Raw genomic sequence first — 12,601 nt, 5'->3', positions numbered from 1 at the left:
TGTACGACGAACGTATCCGCTAGGACAGTGCGGCGAAAGTTGGCGATAATGGACTATGGCAACAGACGACCGACGCGAATGCTTTTGCTATTAGCACGACATCGCCTGCAGCTTCTCTCCTGGGCTCGTGATCATATCGGTTGGACGACTGGAAAACCGTGGCGTTTATAAGTGAATCCCTATTTCAATCGGCAAGAGCTGATGGCACGGCTGAGTGTGGCGCAGGCTCCACGAAGCTAGGGACCCAAGCTCTGAATAAGGTACTGTGAAAGCTGATGGCAGCTCCATAATGGTGTGGCCTCTGTTTGCATTGAATGGACTGGATCCTCTGGTCCAATTGAACCAATAATTGACCGGAAGTGGTTACGTTCGGCTACTTGGAGACCCATTTGCAGCCATCCATGGACTTCATGTAGAATTTGTGTGGATAACAATACTCCATGTCAGAACATTCTGGACAATTCTACTGGATGATTTGGCCACCCATACGTCATTAATCCTATCGAACATTTATAGGACATAATCGAGAGGTCAGTCCGCGCACAAAATCCTTCACCTGCCAGACTTTCGCTCTGAAATTAGAAATGAGCGTTTGGCGTCATTGGCCGGGAGGCCCCTTGTGGGGCAAGTCCAGCCGCCTTCGTGCATTTCTTGTTACATTCGACGCCACGTTGGGCGACCTGCGCGCTGGATGGGGATGAAATGACGATGAAGACAACACAACACCCTGTCCCTGAGCGGAGAAAATCCCCGACCCAGCTGGGAATCGAACCCGGGCCCGTAGGACGACAAATCCGTCACGCTGACCACTCAGCTACTGGGGCGGACACTTTCGCAATTATGGACGGGCAACAGAGGCAGCATGGCTCAATATTTCTTCAGGGACATCCAAGGAGTAGTTGTGTCTAGCCTACGTCGAGGTGCTGCAGTACGCCGGGGAAAGGGATGTTCGACACTGACTTTTGTCGTCTCATTGTACTCGACAAGGTTTAGATCAAATCCAACTTACAAGTTGCCTAATGGCTCTGGAGGTAGTGAATGAATGCGTATGTCTGGGATATCTGATCAGCGCATAGGAATTGTGATAAAGGAATAAAACTATGGACACATTAAATGTAATCGCAATTGCGAGTATGGACAACCATTAGGTACAGAATGGAACGACTACAATGAAAATTTGTGCAGGGGCGGGACTCGAACCCGGATTTTACACCTATCGTGAGCGGTCGCCTTACGATTTGGCTATCGGCGCACGACTCAAAGCCAGACCCAAACTTCCATATGTCGTCAGCCATACGTCTACGATCTGTACTCGTACATCCATTATGTATATTGCCGTACATGTGAGACATTTCACTTGAAAGTAGCTCGTCCGGTGTCGGCGGATAAATACGATTGCAGTGCCTATGTTGTTCCGAATTAAGACGTAATGTCCCCCTGGACATTCGTGCATGTAGACACATGGTCGACGACATAAGGAAGTGTGTACGTGACCGTGAGTCGTGCACGGGTAGCCAAACGGTAAGGCGACCGCTCGCGATAAGCGGGAAATTCGGGTTTGAGTCCCGCCCCTGCACAAATTTTCATTGTCGTCATCCCATTCTACAGCTGATGGTTATCCGTACTCGCAATTGCGACTACATTTAATGAATTTCATAGTGACTGCAGTCGCCACATTACCTGCTCCATGCATGTGTGTCCAAAGGAACCTTGCATTGTATTTCATGATAACACAGGCACTGCAATATCGTAAAACGATGAATCGTCCTTGGCCGAGCCGCAATGTTTTAACTCACTAAGATGTCACAGAAATGGCAAATATCCAAAACAGAAAAGATGAAAGTGGAATCATTGGTGTTCGCTGTGTGCTTTTATATCTGTGAGATCTGGACCATGAAACGTGGTGACAAGATCAGAATTGATACCTTCGATGTGTGCTGTTGGAAGAAGATGTTTCGTGTTCCTTAGACAAAAAGAACCAATGTTGCCATTATACAGGGTGAACCAGAAAAACTTTCAGAGGCAGTTTAGGGAAACATTCTGAGTATTTTAGTATAAGGGATGTACAGTCTCAGGAGGCTCGTTACAGAGCTACTGAATTTCGTTTCTTACCTCAATTATACTGGAAATAGTGCGCAACGGTGCAAATGTCTATGGTATGCACTGGGTGTCTTGTTTCGATTCGCTCATGTTACCTGTCGTTGGCAACAGCAATGCGCTCTTTGCGCCGTTGCCCGCAAGCTTGTATTCAGTACTGCTCGGTTCTGACTAGTGTTTTGCTGTCCGGCAGTGTTAGTTGTGCATTAACAGTGGTACATTGCAGTAATATGGATAGAATCTGGACGATATTCGCTTCTGTATGAGTTCACTGAATGCAATAGAAGACGGCACAACGACGATGCAACGAGCTGTTCCAGCAAAGATGGCAGCCGCATCACAGCACTTTTGCACCTAAGAGTTCTTGCTTTCAGAATGAGATTTTCACTCTGCAGCGGAGTGTGCGCTGATATGAAACTTCCTGGCAGATTAAAACTGTGTGCCCGACCGAGACTCGAACTCGGGACCTTTGCCTTTCGCGGGCAAGTGCTCTACCATCTGAGCTACCGAAGCACGACTCACGCCCGCTCCCTATAGCTTTACTTCTGCCAGTATCTCGTCTCCTACCTTCCAAACTTTACAGAAGCTCTCCTGCGAACCTTGCAGAAGTTTCAGTTCTTGCTTTACTCTGTTTTCCGCTTTGTACGTTTTGGTTATGCATATTACAGGCTTCTTCACTGCTGTGAAGATATTTTCACAGAAAAAAATGGTCATTAAAGTAACAAACAGAATAAGTCATAATTACATTGTTACTGTGCAATGGACCGCTGGAGGTTGTGGGTCCTTCATACGCAAATAATCATAAGATATCCCTGAGCAATCTCTGAAAGTACGTCGAAGTGCTGGGTCACCCAGCGGAAGAACTTAGCGTTACAAGGAGTTTATCGTCGTGTGTCAGTCAAAGCTACTTCAAATTCCTTGGGTAAATTTTTGCCAGGCAAAATCAGAGGCTGAAGACCACGATGAAGAGTAACAAATACGATGTGTGAGAGAAAAGACTGACAACACTGCGAGCGATCTGGTAACGGTGTATTGTTCTACTTGTGTAGGCCGATGTGGTCATCCCTTCCAGATGCTCAGACCGAGTTTCAGCTCCTTGAATCCATCACATGATTTTTGACAGTACCTTCACCGAAGCTCGGTTTTTGTTCTCTGTTACGAAAATGGAACAGCGGAATTTAAAGGTATGTTATGCCCGCCAAGTTTTTCGTTAAACTTGTGGAACCCGTGAGTGTGACCCTTGAAAAGTTGAAACAGGACTGTGGGGAACATTCCTTATCAAGAGCACATATTTTTTGCTGCCAAAAATCATTTTTGGATGGCCGAAAACACATTGAAGATGAATCTCGCTCAGGGGGACCTTCAACTTCAAAAACCGACGAAAACGTCGAACGTGTGCGTGCTCTTGTGAGATGAGACTGTCGTTTGACAAATAGGGATGATGAGTGGCCTGTTAAACTTAAACACTTTCACCGTACATCAAATTTTGCCCGAAGTTTTGCACATGCGAATGGTCTGTGCTAAAAAGAACCTCAAACTGAGCACAAGGACACTCGAACAACGTGTGTGTCGATCTTCTTGAGAGGATTGTCAATTACTGCGAATGGTTCAGTCATGTCAGCACAGGAGATGGAGCCTGGATTTTTGAGTTCGATCCTGAGACAAAGTGGCAAAGTGAGGAGTGGCACATATCCTCGAGTGAAAAAGCTCGAGCGAGCAAATCAAAGATCAAAACAATGATGATCTGTATATTTGACAGTAGGATTTGTCCTATTTGTCCTTCAGGACAAATTGTCAACCAAGTGTTCTGCGAAGATGTCCTTGAAGGGTCAGGAAAAAGCTGAATGAAGTGAGACGAGACATTGCCGACAAGTGTATGCTGTACCATGACAACGGCACTTGTCACACGGCCACTTGCATCAGGGAATTTTTGACCTCAATAGATTTTCATGTTGTTCCACAGCCCCCCCCCCCCCCCCCAGTTCACGTCATCTGTGTCCTTGTCACTTTTTTCCGAAATTGAAGAAATTCGTAAAAGGTTCATCATTTTGGGACTCTGGTGAAAGAATGTGACCGACTTGTTAAAGACCCAATCAGTCGAATCCTTTCGGCGCTGCTACCAAGACGGAAGAACGGCTCTGCCGAAGGGATCTACTTTGAAGGGGACACTATTGTTGTTTAAAAAAAAAACTTTCGTAGATAAATAGTCGATCTCAGTACTTTTTTCACAGACCTCATTGATAGCTGGATCAAACGAAAAACATTACCGGCCTATTGTATGTAGAAGAGCCTAAGATCGCTGTGGATAGAGACGTATAGTCGAAGATTCATTTACTCAAGAAAAGAATGAAGAAATGAGATCATAACTCTCTGCAGTGAGTGAACCGATTAATGATGACTATGACAATATGATTCTGTCGGTAAGTGCTGTGTCATTCTCGATACATCGGTTGGCGATAAGACTCTTCATTTCCACAGGAGAGTGTATCTGTAAAATATGGCAATGTTGTGATAAGATAACCGCTCACCATAGTCGAGAGGCATGACGCGATATTGCCTGTGGTTCTCAAATACATGCCGAAAGAAACCTGATCTGGAACAACTGATGTATTTATTTCAGGCATACGTAAATCATAATTGAGAATCTTTTTACTCTAGGTGATGTCTCGCTCCAGATCTGAAATCGAAGCAGAAATTCTGACCTCTCCCAGGCAAATCTGTTCCCAGTCGAACTATCCCAATACACGTCACAGAAAGAATTACTGGCACATTGAAGCTTTGAGTCTGGCAATGAAGTGTGTACGGGCGGTCAGACGGTAACTGTATTATCCGCGAGAAGCCAGAATCCCACGGTTCTGTTGAGGCCAAAATCCACGGTTCTGTTTCCGGTACGGTACGTGATGTCAGTCTTTCAACATGATTCACAAAGGATGTGTCTCACGAGATAGTGCCCACCCATTAGACTAGCATTGGACGTACAGGTGAAGCAGCCAAGAAACAAGCGCGCTCCAGTAGAACTGGCCGTCCCGTTGTCCGCTCTGGTGTTCTCGGATTACGGCCAAGGTTCTAGCACGGCCGGCTCATTAAGGTCGGCTCACACTGAATGTTGCGTCAGAATCACATCAAGTACCACAAAGCATTTTCGGCGTAATTCAAGGACCGGGATTCACATGTGATGAGATCAAACGTTACATTACGTCACGTCTAGCGCTGACGACGAGAAACACCGCACGTTACTTTGACAAAACGATGGTGGCGTCGTGCCCTTACACAGAGACGGGTTGTGTGTCGTGCTAATTGCCTAACGTTCACGACTCCATAAGAAGAGTAGCTTACTCGTGAAGCGATAGCAGCTGCGGAGATTAAAAGACAGATGTCTAATTGCTTATTTCTTTATTTCATACAGTTGAGTACACCAGCTGCACAAATGTACCACGTGATAATGGGCAATACAGTTCACTACAATGCAAGATTAAAAATACAAACTCAGCAACACGCATTTGGGTTTGAAACTTCTGTTCAGTACCACAACACAACGAAATAATATTTCATTGTAAATAAAAGAATAGTTTTCAATGGATTACGAGTTAGATTGACACTTCACTTACACACAACAACGCAACACAAAGATTGTTTACTTCTTAATAAATAAGTGTAGTTTTCAAGCAAAAATACACAGTTGATATACTACAAAATTGTTAAGGCTTTCGTGGCCACTTGTAGACAAACTGCCTATTGGCTTCTGTCTCGGGTTCTTCGGCCGACGTTCATCTAATGATTTTTCCGACGTTTCGCCAGCACGAGTGGCTGGCATTGTCAAAGCTTCACCCTCCAATGCCGGTGGTGAACTGGAGCCGAGCTCGCGGCCGCAGACTATATGTACCTGGCGCGCCAACGTCCGAGGGCTTCTCCGCTGTCATTTCCGGTGCGGTTCTCCTCTTGCTACCTGCGACGGTCGTCCGCTGCAGTACGGAAAGCCAGGATCCGTTTACCTTAAGGCTTTCCTCTTTCTTGTTGAAACTGTTCGCGTGTTTTTGTATTTCTACAGCTTCTCTAAACAAGCGCGTGTGATAGTGCTTCTCTACAGCCAGAACTTCCGTGTCGGCGAATTTTATTACGTGGTCGATCTCATTCAGTGCGTGCTCTGCCACGGCCGATTTCTCTACTGAAACTTGCACCAAACGACATACTGGTCAGCTTTGATGTTGTTTCGTTATTTACGAAAGTGCCACTCAGTGACGCTCTGGAGCACATCGGTTCCATGTTCGCGCAAGACATCAAAAAGCTCCTCCATGCATGTGTCACCACGAGCTATTTCACGTGGAATGGTGATTTCTACGAACAGATGTAAGGCGTCGCCATGGGTAGTCCTCTCAGTCCAGTGGTGGTCAACTTCTTCATGGAACAATTCGAAGCACAGGCACTGCACTCGGCGACTTGCAAACCTAAGGTGTGGTACAGGTATGTCGATGATACTTTCGTGGTGTGGACCCATGGTGAAGAACAGCTCGGTGACTTCCTAAGGCACTTGAACAGCCTCCATGCCAATATAACATTTACCATGGAAGTAGAAAAAGACAAGAAACTGCCATTTCTAAATGTGCTGGTCACAAGGGACGGCGAAAACCTGGGACACAGCGTGTATCGAAAAACGACACACACGGACCGATACCTGCACAAACTGTCAAACCACCACCCGAGCCAGAAAAGAGGCATGATTAGTACGCTCGTAACGAGAGCAGGACGAATATGTGAGCCGCAACACCTCAAACGAGAAATGCAACACCTGGAAACTGTTCTGAGGAGCAATGGGTACTCCACAAATTACATTAGAAGTGCAACAGAGCCAAACACTCGGCGAAGTAAGGAACCAGAAGAAGAAATGTCGGGTACGGCCTTTCTGCCATACATTCCCAGAGTGACGGACAGAATCGGCCGTATATTGCGCAAACATGGCGTAAAGACGATTTTCAAACCGACAAGGAAGATCAAAGAGTGTCTTAGACCGGCGAAGGAGAAAAGAGACCCACTTGCAATATCGGGAATATACCGTATACCATGCACATGCGGAAAAGTTTATGTCGGAATGACTGGACGATCCATTAACACCAGGATCAAAGAGCATAAGCGACATTGCAGGTTGGGGCAGGTGGAGAAATCGGCCGTGGCAGAGCACGCACTGAATGAGACCGACCACGTAATAAAATTCGCCGACACGGAAGTTCTGGCTGTAGAGAAGCGCTATCACACGCGCTTGTTTAGAGAAGCTGTAGGAATACAAAAACACGCGAACAGTTTCAACAAGAAAGAGGAAAGCCTTAAGGTAAACGGATCCTGGCTTTCCGTACTGCAGCGGACGACCGTCGCAGGTAGCAAGAGGAGAACCGCACCGTAAATGGCAGCGGAGAAGCCCTCGGACGTTGGCGCGCCAGGTACATATAGTCTGCGGCCGCGAGCTCGGCTCCAGTTCACCACCGGCAATGGAGGGTGAAGCTTTGACAATGCCAGCCACTCGTGCTGGCGAAACGTCGGAAAAATCATTAGATGAACGTCGGCCGAAGAACCCGAGACAGAAGCCAATAGGCAGTTTGTCAGTTGATATACTCTTTAACTGAATAGAAACAATGGGGCATCAGATTATCCCTGGCTAAATTCTGAAATAATTTTGTATCATCATTGGTCTTAACATGTGAAGGTAACTTTTTAAACAATTCTCATTTGTACAGTTCCTTTCTGGCATAAACTTGAGTCTGTATGTAGTAAATACAGGTTGTCTTGAATTCTTGTATTATCGTTATGGAAACTGCAATTTTCTTTGCATGCTGACATCAGTATCTAAAATGTCACTTTTTAGAAACTTCAGCTTTACAGCAATAAAAGACCAAGGTAATGTTAGTGTTCCTGGTTCTTAAAACGGAGCCCTGAGTAGTGGAGCAAAGAGAGTATTAGCGCGATTTTGGCAACGGATTAATTTATAACCTTAATCCATTGCTATGCTAATTGATTTATGACATCCTGTGGGTTGATTTATGTGCCCTGTGGATAATCTGACCTCCTGAGAAACCACCGCTCCTCCCCATCTCCATCCCTCTAGCACAAGTGCTCTACAGCCTTCTCCTTCTCTTCCCCCAGCATGTGTGCAGTTTTGGCAGCTGTCAATCGAGCTGACTGATTGATTTATGACTCCCTATTGTTCTGCTAAGTAGTGAGGAGTGCCTCACATACATCCCTAAAATAAATCAAATACATAGACTACCCTGGCATACACCCTTTCACTCCAACAAATGAAAATGGCGGGAAATTTATTCCACTCTTGGAAGAAGTCCATCGAATGATTGATTGCCTATTAACTCGCAGGAGCAAGGTGAACCTCTTTATAAATATGTAATGCTTGATTACATAAGCACTCCACTCGCTGCCTGCCCTCTGCATAGTTTGCTGCCACACTGAATGTGAGATCGCACCATATGCAGAGAAACAGCTGTTGCAGGCCACACAGTCTGCTGCCACACCGACTGCAAGATCGCACCATGCACAGAGAAATCACTCTCAGGGGCTGCACAGTCCGCTAACGGTGGCCACTCGCACCAAAACCGATCTGAGTGCGGTTGCTGCAAGGTGTTGTGGACCCAGACTTCGTACTGATGGACGCTAATGCTCAACCTCATAGAGTACGGGTAGTTGAGGTTTTCTTGGAAACGGAAGATACTGCATGCATAGCGTAGCTTGCTCACTCTCCTGATTTGAATCCCAAACAGCAAATCTGGGATGCACTAGGGAGACTGCTTGCATCACATCAGCATCCACCAACATCTCTCCAAGACTGCGAACAGCTCTACAGGAAGAATGGGGGGTCTTGCTTCAACATGCGACTGATGACGACATTCACAGTATGCCCTGTCGTTGTCAGGCCTGTAATGCTGCCAGAGATAGTCACATCCCATACTGAGCACATTAACTGATTGTCAGAGTGCGTGTGAAAATCCATTAGTTGAAAGAAAAGAAGAACATTTTTGTCTACCATTATGCATATTGCAGTTGTTTATGTTCTGTATTCTTTACGTTGTTTCTACTTTATTATCACCTGTTTATAATGTTTTGTATCAAAATAAAAGCAACCTTGCAAAATTTCTGTTTGTTGCTTTAATTTTGGACATCAGTGTATCTGGCACAACGGGAAGTACCCTTTGCCATACACTTTACAATGGTTTGCAGTGTATGGTTATAGATGTAGAGGAGACTGTAATCAATAGATATTGCTGCCACTGAAATTGTTCTATTGCCATCCATGAGTCCTCATATTCTTCTCACCTTAAAACTTACTTGTTCAGATTATAGCGAAATCCATACCACGATGCAGTCTGGTGTTTTTCACATTAACTAATCGTTGCCAGAGTGAAAGAAGCGACAAGTTAAAATAATTCCTTGCACCAGCACAGGATTAAATCATAGACCTAAACACTATCTGGTAACAAGTATCCGGACACCCTTAAGTAGTGCAGAATTGGCGCTAGGTGTCACGAGAGGTGGATCCGCCCGTATAAAAGGAGTTGGGGAGTTTTGCATTTGCAACGAAAAGCAGTAACAGCGTAATGGGTCTGTCAGGAGAGTTTAGTGACTTCGGACGTGGACTAGTCATTGGGTGTGACCCAACTTACAGATACATAAAGAACATTTCCAACCTTCTAAAGCTGTCCAAGTCGACTGTTCGGTGACGTGATTTGGAAGAGGAAAGGCAAAGAAACAACCACAGCTGAACTAAGACCAGACAGACATCTCGTACTGACATAGGAACCGTCAAACACTGTGGAGCGTCGTTGTAGGTACAATGATCGAGAAGCTCCTCTTAAGCCACACGTTGCTATATTCAATGCTAAGCGCCTCTCAGCGTGGTTTAAGCACAACTGGAAACGGGGCTCTTCAGTGGGGAACTACACCATCGTTTATTGTGTATTGAACTGGGGACCTAGAAACGACGGAGAGGCTTTGTCCCGCCGTAGCCCTCAGTGGTTCACAACCCCACAACAGGCCACAGCAGTCCACCCACCCCACCGCCGTCCCACACCGAACCCAGGTTATTGTGCGGTTCGGCTCCCAGTGGACACCCCTGGGAACGTGTCATACCAGACGAGTGTAGCCCCAGATGTTTGCATGGTAGAGTGATTATGGTGTTTGCGTATGTGGAGGCAGTGTTTGCATAGCAATCGCCAGCATAGTGTAACTGAGATGGAATTAGGGGAACCAGTCTGCATTCGCCAAGGCAGATGAAAAACCGCCTTAAAAACTATCCACACACTGGCCAGCACACCGGACCTCGACACTAATCCTCCAGGCGGATTTGTGCTGTGGACTGCGACGCCTTCCCGCTCAGGAAGCAGCGCGTTAGACCGTGCAGCTAGCCGGTCAGGCAAGTACGCCATACTCTGTGGCAATCTGATGGAAGGATTTGGGTTTGGTGAATGCCTGAAGAACGTTACCTGCCGTCATGTGTGGTGTCAACAGTGTCAACAGTGTAGTATAGAGAATGTGGTGTTAACTATGGGGGTGTTTTTCATGAACAGTTTAGTCCATTCACAGCACTTAAGAAAATTTTGAATTCCGAAGGATACGAACACATTTCACAGCATCGTATACTGCGTGCAATACAGGAACAGTTTGATTATGGTGAGTGGTTGCATCAGCATGACAATGCACTCTGTCATAAAGCAGGTTGTGTGAGGCAATGCTTTGTGGACAACATCATCCCTGAAATAATTGCTCTGCCTAGTGCACTGACGAGAACACATTTGTTAGACCGACGACTTCTCTACAGACCCTGGAGTCCAACATCACTGCATTTTATCTGACCACTGAAGGCCGTAGTAGTTTTTACATAGTTACTGTTTTTTGTGTTTGTTGTCAACTTGTTGGTTCATTGTTGCGAAGTGAATAACAGATCAGTTTCTAGTCTATTATGGGAACTACTCACAATTAGGAAAAGGTATTTTGATGACATAATTAAGAATATGTGATATGTATGTCTCACATTTACTATCATGGATACATGGTACAAAGTACAGAGAATTTATGTGATGAGTGGACTACGTGAGGAAGGTGTTCACGTATTTGTTTCACAAGCTGTAAACTCCACCATAGGTTGTTGCGAATTAATATTAGTATTGTACAAAAAGTTTAGTTTTGCGACCGAAACACAATTGAATTCTTTTGTCTCTACCTATTAGTAAATTTCATTTAACCGCTCTGGGGGTAATTACCCCCAGGATGGGAACCACTACCCTAAAGATACTCAGACACTTAATTGAATGTGTTCCCAGAAGATTTCAAGCTGCCATAAAGGCGAAGGGTGGACTCACCCCACAGAAATAACCACTAATGGGCGTCGGGATACTTTTGAGGAAATAAGGTACATTCCAAGGCTAGAACATCGATAGCCCCTCGTAAAGCCTTAACGCAGATTGTCTGACATACCCAATCGGACTCAATACGACCAGTAGTCCTCTACGAAATGAGCGTCTGAGTACGGAATGATGCATCATATCTGGTGTAATGTGTCCGTAACTGCGAACCCTGAAAAGCGTAAATGCGCCCACTCTAATAATGTCAACAATAGAATAAATATCTACTGTTGTCGCGGGCGGCATTCTCCCAGTGGTCTCGCAATTCACACCAACGGTCTCGGCGCGTCTGGTTAGTGTTTCACGTCTGCCTTAGCGTGGCAGAGATGTGGACAGGCAGCGATTCCAACAATTTCAAATTCATTAAGCAACTGGAACATAACAGATGTTTTATTGTGCAGCATAAGTGACACCTTGCCAACCATGGCCGCACAGGGGAACAGGAGACAAAAATTTATGCTCCACGGTTTGCGCGTAAGAGAAGAAAACGGAGTAATGTACTCCCAGAGTGTGATAGTGTCCAGATGTTCATTATTAGTTAGAAATAACTTCATTCACTTTGCCCATCGGCAAATATTCTTCCCTTCAAAAACATTTGCAGCAGCATCCACAGTCTAGTAATTTGCCTTATCCATTGGTACTCAAAATGGCATCAGTGCTCTGTTTTTAAAGATAAAAAAAGAATCATGGAAAACCCCGTGGATTTGGATCTATGTTATATTTCCTAGAATATAAAGAATGCAACTGAAGATAAGTAAGGGATATGCAATCGTTGACCTATTAACCGAAAGTGACGTGTTTTTCTCGCCATTAGGTGGACACTACTGGAATTGGTACTATCTTATCCAACACTAGATGGTCGGTTGTAGCTTTGAGGGGTGAAGGCCTAGAGAACATCAAAGACTGTCCAAGTTTTTCTTCTGATAAGGATACTTGCAAATGTCTGTAGAGGAAATTCAAAATAAGTTCGAAGAGAAAGCTTCAGAAAAGCTTTCTTCCAATCCCGAGAAAATTTTAGCGTAAAACTTACCGATGTAACTGACAAAAGGTAATGATACTATAGATTGTAAGGTGAGAGCGATAGTGAATAATGAAAAAGAATTTGAGCA

General features: G+C 45.2%; 1 protein-coding gene across 1 annotated transcript in view; it reads left to right on the top strand.

The window, feature by feature from the left end:
- Positions 1 to 12,601, top strand: part of LOC124606847 (4-hydroxy-2-oxoglutarate aldolase, mitochondrial-like) — a 74,755-nt gene that overhangs the window by 37,694 nt on the left and 24,460 nt on the right. The window lies entirely within an intron of this gene.

This window comes from Schistocerca americana, chromosome 3 (genome assembly GCF_021461395.2).
Source record: "Schistocerca americana isolate TAMUIC-IGC-003095 chromosome 3, iqSchAmer2.1, whole genome shotgun sequence".
In the NCBI taxonomy this organism is placed as follows: Eukaryota; Metazoa; Arthropoda; class Insecta; order Orthoptera; family Acrididae; genus Schistocerca; species Schistocerca americana.
The sequence above is the reverse complement of the archived record's forward strand: the minus strand, read 5'-3'. Positions and strand labels throughout refer to the sequence as shown.